General features: G+C 42.7%; 1 protein-coding gene across 1 annotated transcript in view; it reads right to left on the reverse strand.

Annotated features, from left to right (window-relative positions):
• LOC5573643 (neural cell adhesion molecule 1-B) overlaps positions 1-22,574 on the reverse strand; it is a 1,425,452-nt gene extending 1,402,878 nt beyond the window's left edge. The window contains 1 exon segment of the mRNA XM_021845179.1: positions 20,782-22,574. The gene's annotated coding sequence lies outside the window, so the exon portion shown is untranslated.
• Positions 22,575-25,013: the final 2,439 nt, after the last annotated feature.

The following is a 25,013-nucleotide window of genomic DNA, read 5'->3' on the forward strand; positions in this document are numbered from 1 at the left end:
ATAAAATTTTCCGAACTACGAAGCCACGAACTACTACAACCATGCTCTATCCTCCTAAGATAGAAAAGCAGATGGTTAAGCTTGAGTACTGCACACAAAATCGATCAATTTTGATCTCAGAGAGCCACAATTCAAGTTTCGGTGAAATGAAATGAGTGAGTGAGTGAGTGCGAATCATTTCACCGAAACTTGAATTGCGGCCCACCGAGATCGAACTGTCGAATCCCATGTGCAACACTCAAGCCCAACCACCTCCCCCTCCATCTCAGGAATACAACGCACAGTTATAACAGTTTATAGCTTCACAATTCGAATTTCGGGGAAATGAGTCTGGTCAACACTGCATACGAGGGCTTCGTGATCGTTAAAATTAACGAAATCTTCGTGTGTAGCTGTGTAGCTGTGTTAAAGACGAAGCATTTCGATAAGGATCTTTTCGTCGAAGCACTCCGAGCAGTAAGCGACGCTCCAAACATGGATGCAGGAGAGCTGACAGAAGCGTTGGTGAGAGCGTGTGACGCAACTATACCGAGAAAATTGGAGCCAAGGAATCAACGGCGTCCTGCATACTGGTGGAACGACAGACTCAGCAACCTTCGCGCAGCCTGCTTAAGAGCCAGAAGACGCGTGCAGAGAGCTAGATCCGAAGCCAGCATGGAAGAGCGTAAAGTGACCTACCGACTAGCCAGAGCCGCGTTCAAACGGGAAATATAGACGAGTGAAACGAACTGCTACAAGGAGTTGTGCCGGGAAGCTGACGCAAATCCCTGCCGTTATACATGTGTCTAACGCCGAGCTGATAACGGTTGCGAAAGGATTGAAGCTGAACAAAGCTCCCGGACCAGATGGTATCCCTAATGTTGCGCTAAGGGCAGCAATCTGGGCATTCCCAGACATATTCAGGACAGCGTTGCAGAAGTGTCTAGCGGAAGGCTGCTTCCCAGACAGATGGAAGGTGCAGAAGCTGGTGTTACTGCCAAAACCGGGAAAACCGCCAGGAGATCCTGCTTAATATAGACCAATATGCTTGCTGGATACTCTTGGCAAACTTTTGGAGAAGGTCATCCTCGGCAGGCTGACGATCTGCACGGAAGGCGAGAACGGATTGTCGAAAAGGCAGTTCGGATTCCGTAAAAAGACTTCGACGATGGATGCTATTCGGGCAGTCATCGCGTGCGCGGAGAAAGCGTCCAAGCAGAAGAGGAGAGGCAATCGATACTGCGCAGTGGTAACAATAGACGTCAAGAACGCGTTCAACAGTGCCAGTTGGGAGGCTATCGCCGCAGCCCTACACAGAATGCGGGTTCCAGGATATCTGTGTAAAGTTCTGCAAAGTTACTTTCAGAACCGGGTACTGGTCTACGACACAAACCAGGGACGGATGTCAATTGAAGTCACGGCGGGAGTTCCACAAGGATCCATACTTGGTCCAACATTACATTGTGGAACATGATGTACGATGGAGTGCTAACCTTGTCACTGCCAAATGGAGTCGAGATCGACGGGTTCGCAGATGACGTCGTTCTTGCGATAACTGGTGAGTCTGCGGAGGAGGTGGAGATGCTGACGGCGGAATCGCTAGACACCATCAAATCGTGGATGACTGGAGTCAAGCTGAAGTTGGCTCATCATAAAACGGAGGTGGGGCTGGTCAGCAACTGCAAGGCGGTACAGCAGTTGGAAATCAACGTCGGAGGGCACGCAATCCCATCGAAGCGCTCTCTAAAGCATCTCGGAAAAAGGTCGACGACAGGCTAAACTTCAACAGCCACGTAGACTATGTCTGCGAAAAGGCAGCGAAAGCTGCTAACACCGTAGCCAGGATCATGCCCAACATTGGAGGACCAAGAAGCAACACGAGGCGTCTTCTAGCGACCGTATCATCGTCTATACTGAGGTATGGAGTCCCGGCTTGGGCTGCAGCGTTGGGAACCAATCGTAATCGAGATAAGCTGGCAGGTACGTTCCGGCTCATGGCTATACGAGTTGCAAGTGCCTACCGCACTATATTATCGGAGGCAGTGTGCGTTTTCGCCGGAATGATCCCCATCTGTATCATTCTTGCTGAGGACATCGCATGTTACCAGCAAAGGGACACCAGGAATGTGAGGAATACTATTAGGTTGGACACAATGACCAGGTGGCAGCAGGAGTGGGATAACTCGGTGAAAGGAAGGTGGACCCACAGGCTCATTCCTAACGCGTCGGTGTGGACGACCAGAAAACATGGAGAAGTTGACTTCTTCCTGACCCAGTTTCTGTCAGGCCATGGATGCTTCCGGAAATATCTGCACAGATTAGGACACGCAGAATCTTCACATTGTCCGGCCTGTCCAAATATCGAGGAGACACCGGTGCACGTTATATTCGACTGCCCTCGATTCAGGGATATACGAAGCGAGATGATGCCAGAAACCGCAAACGTCCTAAATCCGGACAACATTGTGCAGAACATGTGCCAGCATGAAAGCACCTGGAATGCGGTGAACAGGGGAATAACGGCGATTATATCGTTGCTGCAAAGGAGATGGCGTGAAGACCAGAGAGCTCCGGGTCGCGATCGGAGTAGGCTTGATCCTCCGTCGGGGATTAGACCGAGTAGAGCGGGCGTAGCGTAGTATCGGTTAATAGTCGTCGGGGCGCCTGCAAACTGGAAGCCATCCTCCAACCGGAATTGCAGAACCGACCCTGGCACTTGGCCGACCAACGTCGAGTCGGAGTAGGCTGAGTCCACCGCCGGGGATTAGCTGAGTAGATCGCGGAACAGCACCGGCAAATGATCGTCGGGGCGCCTGTGAACCGGAAGCTTCCCACCACCGGAATCGCAGGACCGACCTCGGCATCTGCCCGGATAGCATCGGTTCGGGAGATCTTCCGCCGCCGGGGAAATCTTCGTCGGAGTAGGATAGATCCACCGCCGGGGACTACTCTGAGGAGTACGTAGCGTATCACCGGCTTGAGTCGTCGGAGCGCCAGTGCACCGGAAGCCATCCTCCAACCGGAATCGCTGGACCGACTTCGGCACTCCACAGGCCAGTATCGAATCATGAAGAAGCGCGTAGCCGGAGTAGGCTAGCTCCGTCGGGGACTAAGCCGAGTAGCATCGATCGTCACAAACCAGTCGTCTGGGCGCCAGTGAACCGGAAGTCATCCTCCAACCGGAATCGCTGGACCGTCCTCGGCATCCAACTGGTCAACAAGGAGAGCTCGAACAGCAGCAGCGGAGAACGAGTCGTCGTAGAGCAACAAAGTGCACATGAGCGTCCAGTAGAAGATCAACAGAGCTCTGACGCGAGGCCAGCCCAAGGGAAGTATGCGTCGTCGCACAGAAAGCTGTCCAAAGTCCCGGTGAGATGTTCAACCGCCAATTGGGCAAAACGCTCCAACAGCGAACTAGCAGAACAGTTAGAGGCTGAGATTGAAGAAGTGCATGAGCACAGCCCTCCCCCGATGAAGTTGCCTGATGTAGTTCCGGGGGGGATCGAGGCACAGGAGCAGTAGGGAAAGTTTTTAGTGGTTAAGCACGCCTAACGTGAGTCCCACACCGTGCCAACACACAACAGGCCTGGCTTTTCAAGCTTTTTTGTACCCTACTATAAAAAAAAACGCTGGGACCCTTGACGAACGCAACAGACATAGAATGATGTCAGTCCGTTAACCCGTTTTCAAGTCATTTCGTGACATACAAACACCATTCAATATATATTTATGTAGAAGAAGATGTATTGGAGCACAAGAACAATAATTTTCTATTAATCTTCGTAATTCCCTTTTCGACGTAGAAATTACTTGATTATAATTACAAATCTTAGTTTCAGTCGTTCGTAATATAACTCAACACCAATCAAACTTACTTTCACACCTCTGCTTTTCAACCACTTATGAGAAAATTCACCAATAACATATTGAAATCAATCCCTTGGAAACCCCTGATGATCGTTCAAGTCATTCACCGGTGAACCATAGCCAAAGAAAGGAACCTTTCTTTCGCAAACGCACGAGGAGGAGAAGGAACGCACGTGCACACAGGTGAAACATCGCATTAAGCCGGCTGAAATTATGGGTAATTTGAATAATATTAGCGTGATCCGGCTTGTTTGGCTCGGTGGCGTAACTTTCTGATCCTGTTCACCCATGTGAGAGTGACACGGCTGCTGGCACCGAGAAGACACGAAGCGAGGAATCCTCCTAACACACGTGAAATGTCTACTCTACTCTTCCCAATGATGATTCGCTGCCTTTTTCAGAAGAAAGATTGAACTCTGGTGGTCGTTAGTGGAATTTTATTCATGAGATAGAGATTCACAAATGATAAACTTCAGGAGCGATATATGGGAACGATTTCCGCTCTTTGTTTGGCATATGAGTTGTTTCCGGAAGGAAACGGTAAATTGGAATAAGTTGGTTTAAACGATTTCATGAGCCGTGAGTTTGGGAGCAATATAAGCATAAGTTGTGATTAAATTGCCGAAGTACGAATTATACAGAAATTATTAAGGATTGCTATCCGATGCCCATGTACGGAAAATTCAGTTTTGTTCAAGCCAGACAAAGGTGAAGATGATCGAAGCCAAACCTCAAGTGCCAGACAATCGTTTAAGCTGGAAACGCTGTTAGTGACCAATCGATGAAATTTTCCAGGTTCATTTTCAGTCGCTCATTTTCAAACAATTCAGTCTATGGTAACTTGTTATCATCACATACTGAAAAATAAATGGATCGACTATTTAAGAATAATAATGAAATATTGCTTAGCGCTCTCTGATTAGTTAACAACAATCAGAATATCAAACAAAAACTGTAAACAGTCTTAAAATAAACTAAATCTAAAGATGAAATTTACCAAAAGCTTCATGTAAAACTTTCACTAACGGACCACACACACACTGCACCACCAGAGCAAAAGCAAAACACAGAGAGAGAGACCCACCAAAGTTCAAGAACAAACCATCACCAATTTATCCATTCGGAAAGTTTCCTCAGCAAAACTTGTTCTAAGATGAGGTCATGCAAGTGTTTCAAATCAGAAATCTTCCTAGCTGAAAAATTGCACGAAGAACTTTCGCCCGGAAGTTGTTCGTTGTGGGCGCTCCAAGTGAATGGAAAATTTCCATATGAGATGGAAGTTTGCTTTTGTTACCAAATCTTCAAATGCCAGCTGCAGGGGCTGGAGGAAATTTGCTTATGTAACTTGAAAGGGATGGCAGGAATTCTTTCGAAAGAAAGAGGGAAAAGTCAGAAAACAACCATAATTTGAGGCAAATAATTAGAATCGTGTTTGTACCGCTGTATACACGAACGAGATTCTTGCGTAAATAGTTACCAAGCCACTAAATTCGATTGTTTTATTATGCATTAGAATGTTTGATTAGATTATATCGAATTATGTGATAATGCATGCAATACTCGTTAATGAGAAAAACAAGCATTATTGCAATTAATGTAGCTTATTCCGTAGGCAAAACTTCTAGTTTTAGGTATAGAATTGAGTACTATACCATATAATTGCACTAGGGCTTGTATCCTCTGACGTTTAGGCGTATTTCGATCTCAACTATAAGGTCCGTTTCAATGTCGTGTACTATAGGCTTCACGACATTGAAGCCAGTCTTACAATTGAGGTTGAAATACGTGTATCTGTCGAAAGACACAAAACTAGTGGTATTAAATGGTTTAGTACTAAATTTGGTTTTATTTTTTATTGGTATTCCACTTAACAGCTCGAAGATTCATTATCATTCTAGTTTCCTTTTACCGCCATTATACCAAACGAAAAATATTTTTTTAAGTTATGTGCTAACGGAATGATCTAGAAAGCACTCATGAAATGCTCGCAACCGGAACAGAAGAAAATAACTACTGAATACCAAATCAAGGTATTCCATACCAGATAATTTGCAATACTTACAACCCGAATGAGGTAGGAACGAGCCCTGCTTAACACTTCAGTCGTCGCGCTGTTGTATTTTGTACAACACTGGTGGAAAAACCTCGCTCTTCGTTCACAACAACAGCGTGGTGGTTTTAACGGTGGCAAACCGCGCGACGACTGGAAGGTTAAGAAGCAAAACACTTCAAATAATACCTTCTGCATATTTTACAAACACCAAGCTGATAATTAGATCAGGTATTGTAACACCTTAACAATACATGACGGATTTTCATATAAAAGTGAAATTTTTCAATGGTAGTTCAATACCTCCAGCAGTCCTCAACAGCTAACGAATACCAAAATGAAGTATTTTAAATTGGTTTAAACATTTCCAATGGTATTTCCAATACCATTATAAAACCGAAATGAGGTATTGACAGCTGAACAATAACTAATTATGGTATGTTAGTTAGTTAGTTGATTATAACTATCGAGGGCTCTATCAATTTGCCCAACTGAATGCAGTTTCTTTACTTACTCGACAGGAGCTTTCGAATGAGCATAAATTTAAACATTTTAAAAGACCAAGTGTAAATAGTGGGCCGGTCTCAGCGAGAATTACTCACTTGTCAACAGTTTAATTTTAGCCGATCGTTTTCAATTTTAATTTTTATGTTCTATTTTAACTAATAACCATCTTGTTTTTTTTTAAGCATCTTAGCGTTATATTTTTATCAACAGTTAAATTTTCGTGTCATGAACGTGGAAGCATATACTTATAGACTTCTACACAAAATGCCAAACTAGACAGACATTTGTAATATTTTCTAACAGTGGCAAAGCATTCATTGTTCTTGTGGTAATAATCCAGCTGATAAAGTGATCCTACCATTTTGATTAAACTTTTAGTGGAAGACAAACGCAGAATAAAACAAGTGTAATCTATTGAAAAACTATGCAAATTTGGACTAAAATACTTATTGGTTCAATGAGGATTCATTGAAGTTAACCGCAACTTTCCTTCTGCCAGTTAAGTTGCATTTCAATGTCTAACAGGCTTATTCTTTCAATTTCGTTCAATTATTATTATTACTATTTATTAACGTCCCTTCGCCTTCGTCAGGGATTTCGTGTCGGTTCGTTCAATTGATATACCAAATTTCCTCGTGTTTGACAATTAATTCGTTACCAAGAGGTTAAGGTCTTTAATGTTCCCTGCAAACATAACCTTGTGGTTTGCAGTTCCACAAAATTTGGCATGCGACATGAATACAATACAATGCATTTGTTTTAAGTATCATATACGATATATTTTTCTTTATTCTTATACGAAATTTATGTCATGTTGATGTCACTTGCTGGTAAACAAAAGCTTACAGCTGCTCAATCAAGGATGGATGATGAATTTGGTGAGCTCATTTCATGATTTTATTTTGAATGTAAAATATATTATGAATCGTATTTTCAACATGGCAACGGTGGACATGGATGGTACTCAAATGAATTGATTTAACAAAATATGAACAGTTTGTCATACTGTAAGTGTCGACATCCCAAGTAACAATTCCACAGCAACTTGGCTTTCGTGTGAATTTATTGATGTTTTATGACAGTTACGTGATTGCTATACTTAGAGGCGATATTTAACGTTGCCAAAAGATGATGTTTTGTAATTCGGCTCTTGGCTGTTTTCAAAACCTTTTAGAGCCAAAACATAAAGTCAACATTTTGTAGCTACAAAACCTGCTTTATTGCAGCATACAATACTTTATTTCAACTGCTAGCCGTGGCTGAACGACTGTCTTTTGTTACGGCTATGATAAAAGACTCATATAATACAGCTTGTTGTCAAAAAAGCTGCTTTTAAGTAGCATGACTTCCACTTGGTTTCTGAAGACTTACCTTATGTATACCTCCCAAATCAGTATTTGGGCTCATAACATTCCAAAACACTATTTGCATTGCAAATTTAATACCTACTACACCAATATAACGTCACTGACATTGCGTTATTACTAAGGAACACTTATTCCTAATAGGAAAATGCAAAACTGAAATGCGTTTTCATTTTTTTTGCGTAAAACAGCACGCCCGAACTGTCAAACTTTGTTAAATGTTCTCCATGAATCCGCTCATAAGATGCTATGGTGTGATGATATAACTGACTGAATATAATTTGAACCACATTTACTGCCCAATGAAACAAGAAATGTTGAATTCTTTACCTGGCGGTTCATTTTAGCAAATGCTAAATAACTAGGAATATGCCACTTTCAGAAGAGGGAACAGGCAAATTTACTTCTTTCTTACCACATTTCACAGTAAATCTCACTCGGCACTAAAGATTCGAGCATTATATCCAAATAAATCACTTCGAATAAAAAGTACTAAGAAATAAATTATCACAGACGTGTTTTCAATCTTATTTTGTTTTATTTACGTTGGAATAAATTCGGCAAGATCAACGTTATGATAAAATCATTTTCAAGATGAAGCGACATTCATACCGTTTTGACTAATATTCCGAACACTTAAGGTGTTGGCGTAAGAATGTCCGGAGTCTTTTGAGCAGCAACACCGTTGGTTGTGGTGATTCAATGCGCTAAAAGCTGTTTTTATTTTATTATTTGTCGTTCTGTTGATTTGAATTATAAGAAACTTACAAATTTTGTTCCGCACTCCAATTTTTGCCAACAATGAAACCTATGCAATTCGTGTCCTTGATTCACTTAGCTAAAACATCAATTTAGGGTTATCCTTAATTCATTGTTTCAATTCCTGAATAACTCACTGTATATATCCTGCTCTAACTCTGCTGAATCATGCGAAGCCTCTTCTGGTTCAGTGCGTATTGGATAGCTATAATTTGTTTCGAATTCAGTTCCAATTAAGCAAATTTTAGAAATTATACTCACAAATGAAATATAACAATTACTGGTAAATTTAGTTCACGGAATAATCTATTAAATAATAATATGGTATCGACAACTGTTGTTAACCACTAGAAAGTCCTCCTTTCAATCCGTTTTCTGCTCTCTATCTAGGTACAGTGGATTGAATCAACCACATAGAGGCAATGACAGCTGACGCTCTTTGACGCAACGCGTTCTCTTACGTCCGAGGGGTATCCAAAGGCACGGCGCTATCCACCGTAACATCTCCCCGACCCGTAAACTGTTCCGAAACTTCCGGATCAGTCTTACTTTCCAGTATGTCTAGCCGCGCCAATTTAGCAATCGGTCGTCGAATGAATCCTGCAGCTGTCTTCAACACGGCTTGACGTATACGGCCATCTCTAGCCTTGACCACTTCTGTGACCCGACCTCGGGTCCATCCGTTACGTACATTATCTTCCACAATGATCACTAAATCTCCTGGTTGAATAGAGGGCACATCATCAAACCACTTGGTGCGACGCGTCAGATTCGGAAGGTATTCTCGCACCCATCTCCTCCAGAATGCGTCAACCATTACTCTACAAAGGTTCCATTGATTTCGACAGGCTTCCCTAGTATCCGCTAGTGTCCTTGTAGTCTGTACTACTCCGTTGGAACTTAGTAGCAGGAAATGGTTAGGAGTTAGTGCCTCTTGTTGCTCCTCTTCGAGTGGGATGAAAGTAAGTGGCCTTGAATTTACTATGCTCTCAGCTTCTGCCACCAAAGTTGCCAGCGTCTCCTCTTTCGGAACCCTTGATGTGTACATCGCCGCTAGCGCTGTCTTCACCGATCGCACCAACCGCTCCCAAGCTCCACCAAAGTGAGGAGCGGTGGGCGGATTAAATACCCACTTGGTGTGTGCGTTAGTGAAGGTCTCTGCAAGCTGTTGATCAATAGTGTTCATCTCCTGTTTCAATTCCTTACTGGATCCCACAAAATTGGTTCCCCGATCGCTATAAATCTCTACGGGTGCTCCTCTTCGTGCAACAAATCTACGAAAGGCCATTTTGCATGACTCTGCGGACAACGAATGGACGATCTCCAAGTGAACGGCCCTGATGGTAAGGCAAGTAAATAATGCCACCCATCTTTTGGAAGTAGTTCGATTCACATGCACGGCAATGGGTCCAAAATAGTCCACTCCAACGTACGAAAACGGACGTTCGAATGCCTTTAGTCTGGCTGCCGGAAGTGGAGCCATCCGAGGAATCGCTGGAGCTGAGCGTTTTATCTTGCACCATACACACTTCATCTTCTCTTTGCGAACCACCGTTCGAAGACTAGGTATATGGAAGCGTTGCCTAACCTCGTTCACAATGGTTTCTCCGTTTCCATGAAGATACTTTTGATGATACCATCCAATCAGCAGTCCAGTCACAACATGCTTTTTCGGCAAGACGATAGGAAATCGAGTGTCGAACGAAGCGAAAGTTGCCGCAGCAATTCGGCTTTCCATGCGTATTACACCGGTCTCATCCATAAACGGCGACAGTTTTCGAAGCTTGCTGTTTTGTTCCAGTTTCATCAACCGCCCTGGTTGTTGCTCGTTTCTTTCGGAAACAGAAGCTACTTCGTCCGGGTATTCTTCACTTTGTACCCAGCGCCAAATGGTTCTCTCGGCTGATGCCAATTCGTTTTGGGTCAACGGTCCGAGCCTCTTCTTGGTTTTTTCCACGCTGCTTCGTAAGTTCTGCACGTAACGATGTACGTATGCTATCGCCCGCCACAAACGTGTCCACCGCGAGAAATGCTCCCACTTCACCTGTGTCTGCACTACCACTTCGCGATGCACCAAACCTCACTTGTTGGCAGTGTTTCAGGTTCATCAGCGGGCCACTGTTCCTCGGGAAGGTATAGAAAATCTGGCCCTTTGAACCAACGGCTGTTTGGTGATAGGCAGGGCCCTTTTCCCCACTTCGTAGCATCGTCCGCTACGTTCTCCTTAGAGGGTATCCAGCGCCACTGACTTACTCGGGTCATCGAGAGTATCTCTCCGATACGACATGCGACGAATTGACGGTAGCAACGATGATCGGATTTGATCCAGGCAAGTACAGTTTTGGAATCACTCCATAAGACGGCTTGGTCGATGTGTAACGAGTGCTCGTTGAGTATGGACCTCTGTAAGCGTGTTCCGATCACCGCGGCCATCAACTCCAATCTCGGTATAGATAGAGCTTTTAATGGTGCCACCTTGGATTTCCCAGCTATCAATGCTACCTCGATTTCATCCCGGAACTTTGCCCGAAAGTAAGCTACACACGCAAAGGCCTCCTCACTCGCATCTACAAAAACATGTAGCTGAAGCGATATAATGTCGTTGACGGAATGGTGTGGGAAGTAGCAGCGTGGAATGCTGATCTGGTCCAGTCGTTGAAAATATTCCGTCCATTGCAACCATCGTTCCCACAGGGTCTCCGGAATCGTCTGATCCCACAGCGTCTTAGCTCGCCATAGTTCTTGAATTAGGATTTTTCCATGAACTAGGAAAAAAGATAGGAACCCTAACGGGTCAAACGGACTCATGACTATGCTTAACGCTTGCCGTTTAGTCGGCTGCTCCACATGTTGCATAACGTCTGTAGAAAACGTGAATTCATCGGTTTCAGGCCTCCAAAATAACCCGAGAACACGCTCTGTCGAGCTCGCTTTATCCAATTGGAGATTCTTATCAGTTGTCTGTCCGTTATCCCCGACCCGTGCGAGAACCTCCCTGGAATTTGATACCAATTCCTTAAATGGAAACCTCCTAGTGAATGCACGTGACGTACTTCCGCTGCAAGCTTTATCGCCTCTTCAACGTTGTCTGCACTGTCCAAATAATCGTCGACGTAGTGTTTATGATGGATAGCATATGCTGCATCTGGATACTCATTTGCATGCTCTGTGGCGTTCAAGTTCTTAACAAACTGTGCGGCAGATGGCGAGCATGTAGCTCCGAATGTAGCCACATCCATCACGTAGACCTCAGGAGCTTGAGTTGGGTCTTCTCTCCAAAGTAGTCTTTGCGCGTGACGATCTTCTTTACGTATTTGGATTTGATGAAACATTTCCTTCACGTCCGCGCAAAGTGCAATCCGCTTCTCACGAAAACCGCAGAGAACTCCAAGCAACGAGCTAAGTAAATCCGGTCCTTTTAAAAGCATCGAATTTAATGAAATCCCATCCACTTTGGCTGCAGCGTCGCAAAATATGCGAACCTTTGATGGCTTCTTCGGATTTAGGACAACGCCGAGGGGCAAGTACCACACGCGCCGAGGATCGGATTCCTGGAGTTCTTCTTCCGTTATCTTATGTATGTAGCCTTTCATTTGATACTCTTGGATCTGCCGATGTACGCTCTCGCCTATCATAGGATCGCTTTTCATGCGTCGTTCCAGGCACTGCAAACGCCTGATCGCCATCGGGTAACTATCCGGAAACTCGATATGGTCGAACTTCCAAAGAAGGCCAGTTTCGAACCGCTGACCAACTCGCTTAGTAGTTGATTGGAGGATTTCTTTCGCTCGCTTCACTTCATCAGACTCAGGACACTCTGCTGCCGTTATTCCCAAGGATTCGATGCTGAAGAACTGTGTCACCACCTCGTCTAACGTGTCTTCATTCCGGCATTCGCATATGTGGAAAGTGCGAGCTCGATTTTCCGACTTGTCGGTAGTCCCATAGATGGTCCACCCCAACCGTGTCTTTGCTGCAACAGGTTCACCCGGACGCCCTTCTCGTAGTTTGAGGGTTGCTGTTACATGTGCGTTATCGTTGCCAATCAAGATGCGCGGTAGCGCTCGATCGTAGTGTTGGATAGGCAACCCTTGCAAGTAGGGGTAGGCTTCAGCCAGTTTCGAAGAATGTAGTGTTTGTCGCGGCAAATCCAACCTGCTAACAGTGCGAACGTCTGACAGCACGTGTTTCGTTCCACTTGCACCAGAGATTTGAAGCGCAACCCTTTGTGAGTCGCTTTCGGTTCTCTTAACGTTAGCCGTCCATTGTAGGCACAGGGGAAGATGCTCACCTGTAACTCCCAGGTCACGGGCCACTTCTTCTTCTACCAGAGTTCGCTCCGATCCATCATCCAAAAAAGCATACACTGATATGGAACTATTTTTCCCGAAAAGCGTTACCGGAATAATGCGGAACAGATTTGTCTTTCCTCCCGAATGGTGGTTGGTGGTGGCGGTGTCTTCATTTTTATCCAGATTAGCATCCTGCTTGAAGTGTAATAGCTCATGATGTCTCATTTGACACCCGTCGACTCCACATCGTTTAAAGACCTTGCACGGCCGTCGTCCATGCGCCCCTAGGCAATTGCGGCACAGTCCGAATTGTTGGATAGTCTTCCACCGTTCATCCAAACCCTTTTTAGCAAACTGGGTGCACTCCTTCACTCTATGCTTCGTATCTTTGCAAACAAAACACGCCTGAATAAACATGCTTGATTCTTTTCTCGTCTCTTCTTCTTTTCCCGCTTTTCTTGGAGAAATTGGATTTTGTACAGAGTGTGCGCCACAAAAGTTATTATCCCTGTAACTTTTGTCAGGCCGCGCGTCTCGCTGCTGATGTTGCAATGGTCGCGGACCATAGTGTAACGTCACGTCTGTCGCTGCACGCACCAGGGTGGACATGTACTGAGCGAACGCCCGAAGATTCACTTCCCCACATCGCTGCTTATAGAGTGACCAATCCAACTTCAGGTTCGCGGGTATCTTTTCCATCAGCTCGAATAGCAGCATTGGATTATTAAGATGTGCTTCTTGACCTCCGGCTTCCAAATGGTCACACAGATTCTGTACTGCCATTCCAAATCCTATCAACGTATCCAACCTGTCATGTTTCGGTGCTGGAACTCCTCGAACTTTCTGCAAAAGCGTATGGATCAATAGTTCAGGTCGACCGTACAGCGTCTCCAAAGTAGCAATGACGTGGGGAACCGCCTGTGGAAGTAGAAGACGGCTACGTACCGACTCAAGTGCGTGTCCCTTCAGACATCGCTGCAACCTTGCAAGATTCTCTGCCTGTGAATGCCCGCAAGCCTGAGTGGTGTTGTTGTAAGAGCTTATAAATAGCGGCCAGTCCTCGGGATTTCCAGAAAAAACCGGCAATTCCTTCGCCATCACTTGTCTCGCAGCTAGCTGCTGCGCTGTTGGTCCCCAGACTGGTACTTGTACGTCTCTTGCCTGAGGTTGTTGTTCTATCATTGGCGGTTTTGCAGGAAACACCTGCCTTACGGAATATAGAGGATCGAGGTGCGTTGGTTCAACAGGATTCGGTACAAATGCTTGTGGTGCAGGTCTTGGCTGTTCTACAAAACTCTCATACGGTTCACCCATTCCCGGTACGACTGATTCCGAATTGGATGATTGTGGACTATTTGGGACTATGGATTCAAAACGCGATGGGTGCGGCTTCAGAGGTTCAGATGCATGTGGAATTCCAGATAAGGGCGGCAGTTGCCGACCCGATGATGGTATAGCAAATCGCGATACAACCGGTGGCAGAGATCCTTCCTCCGGGAGAGCCACAGGAATCGGAAATCGTTGAGACACATCACTATGCACTGGAAACTGAACGTTACAGCGCCCTCTACTGGTTTGGTACACTGGATCACTGGTTTTCACATTTACGTTATCACTCATGGTGCCGTGGACAGTATCCGATTGATTATGACCGAGGGTAGGATGTAAGGGATTGGGACTTTTTAGGGGAAGGTTTGAGTTTTCCGACGGAAGTAGACAATGCTGTTTGACAGGTAAATTATACGTTGTTTTTTGGAGACAACGTTCCTTAAGTTGAGCTATTGACCCATTCCTGATCCCCGTGCTCAAAACGTTAGGGTGCGAATTTGCATTTACCTCTACACTAGGCCCTAATGTACTGCCTGCCCTATCAATGATTCCTCCTACAGCTAGATTATCGGAATACTGATTAAATGACATACCTTCGGCCGCTATAATACTCCCTTCTACCCCAATATAGGCTGCATTTTTCGCTTCAGTCACTGCTGCACCTGGTGTTGGTTCCGTGATCGTCGTCACCGGTGCAGAAAAACCTTGCTGCTTTTGCCACTGTCGTACCTTGCCGATGCTGCTCTGTTCAGATGTACAGCTTCTTTCGTCTGGCTCCTCGTCCAGCAACTCTTCTTCCCTGGCCCGGAATGTCTCCTCAAGGATGGTTTCCTCCATCTGCAAACGCACTTTCTCCATCTCAGCTTCCTGCATCAATTTCTCCTGCTCATGCCTGATCTGCTGTTCTCGACGTGCTTGCTCCAAACGTTTTTCCATCAGAGCTTTCTGTGCCTCGAGTTTCTCCAGCTGGAGGCGAGCCCTCCGAGCCTTCACACTGGAGGTGGATGAATTTCCAGACAAACTGGTGAGCCTTTTGTTGCTGTTTGCCGATAGAGGATCTAAATTAGATGGAACGATCGGTGACGGCCTCTGGCACCTGGGGCAAACAAATGTGCGATCCAGTTCGGTGATGGACTCATTCACATTCACGCACTCGTAGTGCCACCATCCAACGCATTGTCCGCAAGAAACCATTCGCGGCGTATCCGACTCGCTACATGCCAGGCATCGGGTGTTTTTTCCTGAAGCACTGCGCGTACTCACCGGCATTAGAGTGTCCATCCCGGGACATCCCGGGACAAAAAATCCCGGGATTCGACAAATTTCGGGATTTCCCGTTTCCCGGGATTTTATTTCTGACATCCCGGGAATCTCGGGATTCCCGAACTGTACGTAGATTTTGATGAAAACCATTAAATTTCAATGAAAAACAATGATATTTTTCCTCACTATCAACCTTATTTGATAAAGTATAAAAGCACAATGAAAAAGAGATTAAACTAGTAATTATTTTCATGAAAAGATCAATTCACCAAGTAAGAAACACATACTTTTATTTGTCTAGTTGCAAAGTTTTAATGCTTTTCTCTTCAACATATAAGCCTATGCTGAGATAACTAATTTGAAAGTACACCTAAACTGTCGCAAATCGCAAGTCAGTACCATCTGTAAAAAGTAGGCATTGAGAAAATTGACTGAGAAGTTTTCAATCTCGTTTTCTATACAAATATTCAAAAAATTCCAGAAGATTGGAACATGTTTCGATCTCAATGAAACTTTCATAATTTGCTTTTCACTCCGTTACCCTTTCAAGAAAAAATATAAAGATGACCAAATAACGATTCAGTTTTGTGTTACACGATGTGAAAATCTGCAGTGGAACTAACATGCTTTAATATTATGACTTAAGTTTTTGTCATACTTCCATTCATAAATGTTATAGAGAATTTGAAAAAATCCATAGTAAATCCGTAATTATTCCAGCTAAGTCGATTTTTGTCAGAATAAGAAAGTCTTATCTGAAGTGTTATTTGATATAATAAATATATATTTTTGAAAAGTTACATTATCTGTTTATTTCATTGAAAACAATTGTATTGTAAAATTTGTACTTCCATTTCAACCGAAATGCTAGTTTTATTGAAAATTTGATAAATCCCGGGATCCCGGGATTTCCCGGGATAAGCATAGATTTTTGTCCCGATCCCGGGACGAGTAAAATGGCCGGGAAATGGACACTCTAACCGGCATGATGGAAAATTTCTTTTAGTTTTGTTGGCGTAAGAATGTCCGGAGTCTTTTGAGCAGCAACACCGTTGGTTGTGGTGATTCAATGCGCTAAAAGCTGTTTTTATTTTATTATTTGTCGTTCTGTTGATTTGAATTATAAGAAACTTACAAATTTTGTTCCGCACTCCAATTTTTGCCAACAATGAAACCTATGCAATTCGTGTCCTTGATTCACTTAGCTAAAACATCAATTTAGGGTTATCCTTAATTCATTGTTTCAATTCCTGAATAACTCACTGTATATATCCTGCTCTAACTCTGCTGAATCATGCGAAGCCTCTTCTGGTTCAGTGCGTATTGGATAGCTATAATTTGTTTCGAATTCAGTTCCAATTAAGCAAATTTTAGAAATTATACTCACAAATGAAATATAACAATTACTGGTAAATTTAGTTCACGGAATAATCTATTAAATTATAATATGGTATCGACAACTGTTGTTAACCACTAGAAAGTCCTCCTTTCAATCCGTTTTCTGCTCTCTATCTAGGTACAGTGGATTGAATCAACCACATAGAGGCAATGACAGCTGACGCTCTTTGACGCAACGCGTTCTCTTACGTCCGAGGGGTATCCAAAGGCACGGCGCTATCCACCGTAACATAAGGTCAGCAGTGACTTCAAATGCATCTGATAGGCATAAATTAGGCGATATTTGGGAAAATTTAAATTTCTTCACAGAGTCTAACCCTCAGCTGTTGGGTGTACCGTAAAAAATATTTATTTAGACTTGTTTACTATTGTTTTTACGTTAAAGTATGGAACAACATTTTGATTCAAATACCGAACACTGTGTTCATTCTGTCTCATATTCCGAACACCTTGACTCATATTCCGAACAGCACGAATAAATCTTATTCAAATGAATAATTCCGCCAATAAATTTATCTGAGCTAGTCTTACTGGTCTTGAACTAGAGAATCATCACTACTCCAGAGCTATAAAATAGATTTGAAGACGTTAAAATTTAATTGCAATTGACAGCCATTTCGTAGTGATTTGATGACATATTTCAGCGAAACATTTCAACCAAGTCGCCATACAAAAACCGAGTGTTCGGAATATGAGTCTGTTCGGAATTTGAGACAAAACGGTAGTTACCATAAATGCTATTTTGTTTTATTCGTGTGACATAAATATACACTTCAAAGCCTCTTTCAGAGTGGGCCAACTAGTCACGTTCTAATCTACAAGAGGTTTTGGGGGATGCAATGAAGGCAACAGTGCCTTGACCGTGGTTTTATGGGCGTTTATTTATAGCACCCTATAAGTAAATCGTAAAACTAAAATTGTTACTTGGGATAGGCTCCTGCACATTAACATTTAGAACTCCATACCTATCCTTTTACCTGATTTTTATCATTATAAAAATAGCCCTTGAATGGTTCGATGCTAAAAGTGTCGACTTGTCTCTAAAGTCCACATTGTCTTTAGAGTACTGATTACCAATGTGAATCCTGATAATGCAACCATGATCACTCCTTACTAACAAAACTCCTTCCCATGACAACCATGGAGATGCAGAGGTGATCTCGGTCTCTAGTAACAATGGATGTCACACTAATATTCCTTCCCTTCATCGATGAACGTAAGGACCGGCCGGCGCCGATATTGACTTTTTAATGTTTGGAGCTCTCGAAAGTGTACATTGAAGATGGAAAGCTACTCCCAAGCTACATCTCTTAGTTCTTTGTGCAACTTCGATTATTCTGGCCAATCACGGAGTAGCAACTACGAATTGTACGATCATCAATGCTTATGCTTATTCTTAGAAGTTTATTCAAAACTGTTGCACCTTAACGTTAATTAAAGTTTTTTTTAAGACACTGACACGTTAATGCTTCCAGTGGGCATTATGCCCTTCGAAGGAAGCACCACACTAGACAACGGACTAGCATGCAACGCGCCTTTCAGAGATATCAACATTTGAAAACAAGCATTTTTAGAGAAAAATCTTTGATAAATTTGTAACCATCAGAGATATTCTTAGTTTCTTCTGGAAAAAGTCGCGCAATCAAAAGTACTAAAAGTGCTCGGAACAAAGGTTTTTGCGAGAAATTATCGTACAAGAGAAAACAAAACTGATTTTTCTGACCCACCCTAACCTATTCGTCTAAACAAGTTGCCAACTCGCGAACCATAAGAGATAGAAATTTGGGTTCTTTGACAAAGTTGCTCTAAATTGGTTGCTCTAAAACAATGTAGAACATTTTTGGCACATTTACATGGATAACGGAAGGTGAAATGATCGTAACCTGGTGAAAGTTTGAGAGTTTTTCTTTTATTGTTGTTGCCAACTGAATTTCAGCAGCCAAAAAAAAACATGTTGAGTATCTCATAGCAGAGATTTTTACGATGTTTAGCCAAAAATGGAATATTGAGTGCAACAAATAACTTTCACTCGTGGTTCAATAATTTTGAAGCATATACTCAAACTGCAATAATATTTGAAGAGTGGAACTAAAGCTTAGAACAAAAGATACAGGACTTCAAATTTTCCAAGTTCAGTCCGTCACAGTCCTTATGTCATAATATCATTCCAGGAATAATCCCTGTACTAATTCGTGAAAAAACACAGGAATCAACAGGATTCCTACAGATATCTACATGACTTCATAGAAGGATTCTCTCATGGTATTAACGAACTCGAATAAGTTAAAAGAATTATGGCAAAATCTTTTACAGAAAACTGTTTTTTTTTTTGTGACATTGTAAGTCATAGTTTCAGGCAAAATATTTGGTTTGAGGCGCATAAATACAGATATTTGAACAGTTTTGTAAATAGAAACCACACACGAAGGTCCATAACTAGCATTTTCAGGTGGGTCCATAATAGGCACATCGACAGCAGCCGGATGTCAATCAAATGGAGGGTCCAAAATAGGAAACATCAAATGTGTAAGCATTCCCATTATGGACCTCGGGAGGCTTTTGGACAATGTATATTTCGCTGGAAAAATCGAATAATTTTGTATGTGTCATAGGCGTGCTATGAAGTAACGACATTGAATATATTGTTAGACTCCACAAAACGTACATCGGTCTGCGATATCATTGCGGAAAAGCATCGAGAATGAATTTCAGCTACTAAGGGGTCCTTAAATTGCAACACTCACACTCAATATTGCAGCACCTTTAACAGTTAAGGCCCAAACGCAATGATAGCGGAACGGCAACGGAAAGCGGAACCGGTTCGCCAGCATGAACTACAACAAGCTTGTCTACTCAGTGTTTGTTCAATTTTATTCGTTGTCAGCTCAGTCGAGATGGTGTGCTTCATGCTGGCGAAGCGGTACCGCATTCCGTTGCCGTTCCGCTATCATTGCGTTTGGGCCTTTAAGCATCACCTACAATATTATTTAAAATTTTCAAGTGCCAGATTTTTAGATCATCTTCAAACATGCAGTCTTGGACCACCAAGATTTTTTTATTTGAAAAAAAAAACTGTTTGTACTAGGTTTTGGGAGACAATAAACTTTAAAGTGTTGCAATACACTCAGTATTGCAACGATTCCGTACTTTCGGTGGGTAGTGTACGTCCATAAAAATCATTACAGTTTAAATTACATATATGAGATGAACCAGCCTAGGGCTAAAAATCTCAATAATAAAGAAGAAAAATACATAAGTTTAAACAAAAAAATGAGCTGTGAAAGTGTTTATATGAGGCAGATAGTATATGACAAATATGGAAATTACTCTAAAGGTTCATAATATTTGCCCCATCCTCCGTGTATTTTTGTGTCCAACCAGCCATCTTGATGCTTTTCGAAAATTAAGAATAATCAAGTCAGCTGAAGTATCACTTGCTTGTTCGAAATGGTAAGTTAGTTTTTAGTTCAAATTAACGAATTTGTTGAAAATTCTTTGCGTATAATTTTGGTTGATTTCTCTTTTAACTCGTTGGAAATTTTAAAAATATTGTTTGGTTTATTGTTGAACACAGGAAATTAATGGCATTAAATTCTTGGAGTAAATTTTGGTTTATCGATGAGAACTTATAAAATCCTGGTAGCTGTATTATCTTCTATAACTATAGCATGTCATTTGAATCATCAATATTTAAATGACTGAGATTGTAACAGAAGCCTTATGTAAAAAAATAATAGCAGAATGCTTAAAATTTGGTATAGCAAGAACTGCAAACTTTGAGAATCACTCCTAAAACTAATTAACGATTTGTGCAATTTAACAAAACTTTCTCTTGGTAACATTTGTCAAACAAGAACACTACAAGATCTCACAAAAATCAAAGATTCTCATTACCAGAGAAACATAAACCCACTCCAATCCTCATTTAATATGCATAAGCCATAAATAAATTATGTAAATCAAATTTATTAACCTTTCTTCTCGATGTCGCTGTTGTGCTCTCCCACGCCGCTGCTGCTGCTGCTTCCTTCCTATCACTGTTGTTTCGATTGTGGTTATGACGAAAAAATATACACAGGTATTTTTCCCCTCTTTGAAACGGGACACCACTTCACATTTCCCTTCGAATCACAGATTCACACAAACGGAAAGGATTTTCCGCTTAATTTTACCGTGGTATAATTTTTCACTTTTCATTCTTCAAAGGCTCTACGGCGAGCGACAATTTCTTTCGGACGCGGTCGTCTTCTTGCGGTCGTTGGATGCGCTCTTGGCTTCTGGATTCGGATTTCTTCCTTCGGTCGACTTGGTAGGTATCTATCACTCGTTTCACTTAAATTCCATTTCCGGCCACTCACCGTGTCGTTTCTCGGAAAAGACCCCGGCAAGCGTCTTCTCTTCAGTCGTAATCGCAGGAAGACAATTTATTCACACGACGAACTTCATAATTTCTTCTTGCTACTGGGGAAAAAACCGGAGCAAAATGGGGTATAAACATAAAACCGGAAAAAAGACGATCCACTGTCGATGGGGCTATAACAAACGAGGCCTCCTATCTCTTCTGAAGGTATGTCGCGGTTTGTAAGGGGGGAGTGAGGTTCGAAGAAAAAAAAATCACTTTCTTCAGACTTTGTCACGCGCTTTTTCTCTCAGTTCTACTTCGACCAAACAATGCTATCGGTTTTCACAGGATTTCACAGGCCTTGTCGGTGAAGTTCTTGTGTATTTTCAACGATGGGTAAGGAGGGAGGTGGCGAATGGCCAACGGGTGGATGGTAAAACTCGGATAATCCTGTTTAAGGAGCGTATATTAATTTACTTATTTTCCACTTTCCCGACCGGCTACCACACTTTCTTATACTACAGACGGGTTCCCTTCCAGCTGGGGTTGGAACCAAACTTTCCACAAGATACACCGGATAGATTAATTTTGTTTAATGAATTTAATTAATCCTCACTGCTTCAAACTACACAATGGTCACACAATTTGTTCCGAGTGTCCAGTCGATTTGTTCTGTCGCTTGTTGATTTTTTTTTTTCTTTTTCCTTACGTTTTGGGACAGACAAATGACCTACTTATAGCGGATTGCACTTGGGGTAGTCCTCCTCCTGGGTTCCACGGAGAATTTCATTTCACTCACCCCAGGGAGCATAAAACTGACAGTGAAAAATATTTTCCTTCAATTAATCAGATTTAATTTGATGAGATTATCCTTCTTTCTTTTTTATGACATTCTCGCAAATCTCCGCACTTTCCCTGAGCTGTAGCCTTCAGCTTTCTTCCGATAATCCCCCAGCGAATCCACACAAATGCATTTTTATTGTTCTGAACTGTCTGACTCGAAGCACTGAATTATATCTTCGTCACAATCCCCGCTACACAGTTCATGATAAGCTGCAGTTTCTACAGAACCCCGACTGTCATGGCTTATGCTCGTTTCCAGCTCCTAGGTCAGCTGATACACAACCCACAAATCGTTTTCCGGAAGTTGCTCAGCATAACAGGCTAACGTAGATGTCTCCACGAATTTCCTCATTCATCATCCATTCCTGCGAGGGGCATCCGTGTAACCCTTCTTCGCCCCTCATGAAAAAATGTCTCATAGTCGGAGGAACCAGAAATATCACGCGCGCCTTTAACCGTTTCCTTCCGCTGCGGTTCGTCTTACGTCGGAAGCTTATCGAAATTCACCGTCGTCGTCGTCTTTGTCGAAGTCGTCGTAGTCATCGAAGTCGTGAAGTTTAGCCGACCAGTGACAAATTGTAACTGAATGTTCGTTTCGGGGGCGGATGCTCTCGCGCAAATTCCCTTGGACAAAACTTCGGGGTTCGCTCTTCGGTCTTCGACTGGCGGAAAATGTTCTCTGTTGTTTGCTCGCACGCTCACAGCTGTGAAAGATGGGAAAACTGGTGGAAGGCGAGAACTGAGAGAGAGCCAATGCGGTGAAAACTCTTCGAGGGAGATTGTACACTGTTGGTGCGAATGGGTCAGAACAGTCAAAGCGGCTATGTTGTCATTCGTGTGCACAGCAAATTGAAACTGATACGAATGGGGAATCCCCACCACTTTTGGGCGGAAATGGGAAGGGATGATGCAACTGGTAAAATGTATCTGAGGTATATGCAGGCCGGATGATTGAGACAAGATTTTCAAACTCAACCGTGTGTTAGAACTCCAACGGCATGTTATAAGTCGATCGCCAGTGAAACTTTATATGTTAATGGCAAATTTTTTTTATAGAATTTTCGTTATTCTAGCAAAGATAGAAACTTTCACCTACCCCAGCTATCTGGGATGCTAATGGGGTTTAGGCTTTGTGGTTCTCACTCAACAGTCTATTACTCAACGTTCTAATACGGATGCACGTCTCGAGTGTGTTACAGAGAAAAAAGGGGGGAAACGACTCTCTACCACGTCACCTTTATTTGGCTTGACCATTTCTGGGAATAATTTTTCCATACGTTGAGATAGGCGATTTCTTTTCTTGTCAATAGCAAAACAGCTTTTACACTTAAACACATCTACCGTTTTGACTCAAATTCCGAACACTTAAGACCAACAGTGACTTCGAATGCATCTGATTGGCATAAATTGGCTGATATTTGTGTAAATTTTAATTTCTTCGCAAAGACTAACTATTAGCTGTTGATTGCACCGATAATAATGTTGATTCAGTTAGTATTACTATTGTTTTGAAGTAAAAGTATGGAACGACATTTTGATTCAAATACCGAACACTGTGTTCATTCTGTCTCATATTCCGAACACCTTGATTCAAATTCCGAACAGCATGAATAAATCGTATTCAAATGAATAATTTCGCAAATAATTTAATCTGAGCTGGTTCTACTGGAACCCCTGCGTCCATTTGTGGGACCCTAGCGTCCACCGTCCGGCCCGTAGCGCCCAACCGAAGAAGAAAGGCATCCTTGAAAAACACCAAGCAAGCCAACTGAAAGCATCCAAGTCGCATCGAATCCAAGCGAGCCCCGTTCAAACGATCATTCATTCAAGCGGACGACAACGATCAACCACAACCATTCATTCAAGCGAATCCATCCATCAAAGCAAGCAACCCGTGTAAGCATCCTACCCATGGTTGGTAACCATCGGTTTCGTCACTGACCGATGACGAAAAATTGAGAAAAATATTCAGTGCGTAAAAGATCGTCATTTTCTTTGTCTTCAACGACTGGCAAGGAGACCACGACGAAACAAAGCCGCAAAAAGTCCACGAGTAATATTTTTCGTCACTCTTCCCGTCACCCCTCCGCACTGAACCAACATAAGCTTCTAATCGTCACCGAGCGCACAATTGCAGAAAAAGAGAGTCTGAGCCACAAGCTACTAGTCAACAAGGTTTCTTGTGTTAGCAATTGGGCAAACACACTTAAAAAAGTTGAGTAAGCTCTGTCGGTAGGCGCGTGCTACTGGTAATCTAAAGGTTTTTTGTGCAACTCCGGAAGCGCGCAGATTTTTTTTTTTGCGAGTTCCTCTTTTGGTCGGCCTTTCAATTGGCACCGATTAGTTGTCTGCCTTTCCATTCAAGCTGAACATGTTCAACGAAAACACATACAGAGAGAAACGGCAAAGATTTTTCGTCGCGACGAGGTGCTTGGTTGCTAGTTGCTTAGTTGGGCGTCTAAGTTTGCGCTGAGCTGAGGTAGTGACGAAAACTTTTTATTTTTCGTCACCGTCACTGATAGTCTGTCGAATCCGGCGACTAATAACAACCCTGATCCCTCTTGCTTGTACATTAACGTTTGTTCCCCACCGAGCGGGCACGCTGCCCCTCGGTGGTAATAAATTAGTACACTATAACCTCAATTTACGAACTAGATCGGGGGTGCGTAAATTGAGTTGGTGCGTAAATTGAATCAGTGCGTAAAACGAGGGAGCTCAGTTCGTAAAACGAGGTTTTGCCGTTTGGAGTCTACTGGTACGAAATTAATTTATATTATTTAGAAAAAAATATGCTCTTTTAGCACCATTAACATATTATTAATACCTTGAATTCTTATCAGGCTAGAATGTGTGCAAGTTAAGGTTTTCCAAAAACTCTTTGGAGTTTGGGCATATGGTTCTACATGAGTTAACGGAGATCAATTTATCATTTCTATGTAGAATAATGTCTCACAATACTGGACCCTAGAAAATTGTTATATTTAAAGGAAGCGTTTGTATTGTCAGATCCAAGTTTTGGT

Source organism: Aedes aegypti, chromosome 2, assembly GCF_002204515.2.
Source record: "Aedes aegypti strain LVP_AGWG chromosome 2, AaegL5.0 Primary Assembly, whole genome shotgun sequence".
Classification (NCBI taxonomy): domain Eukaryota; kingdom Metazoa; phylum Arthropoda; class Insecta; order Diptera; family Culicidae; genus Aedes; species Aedes aegypti.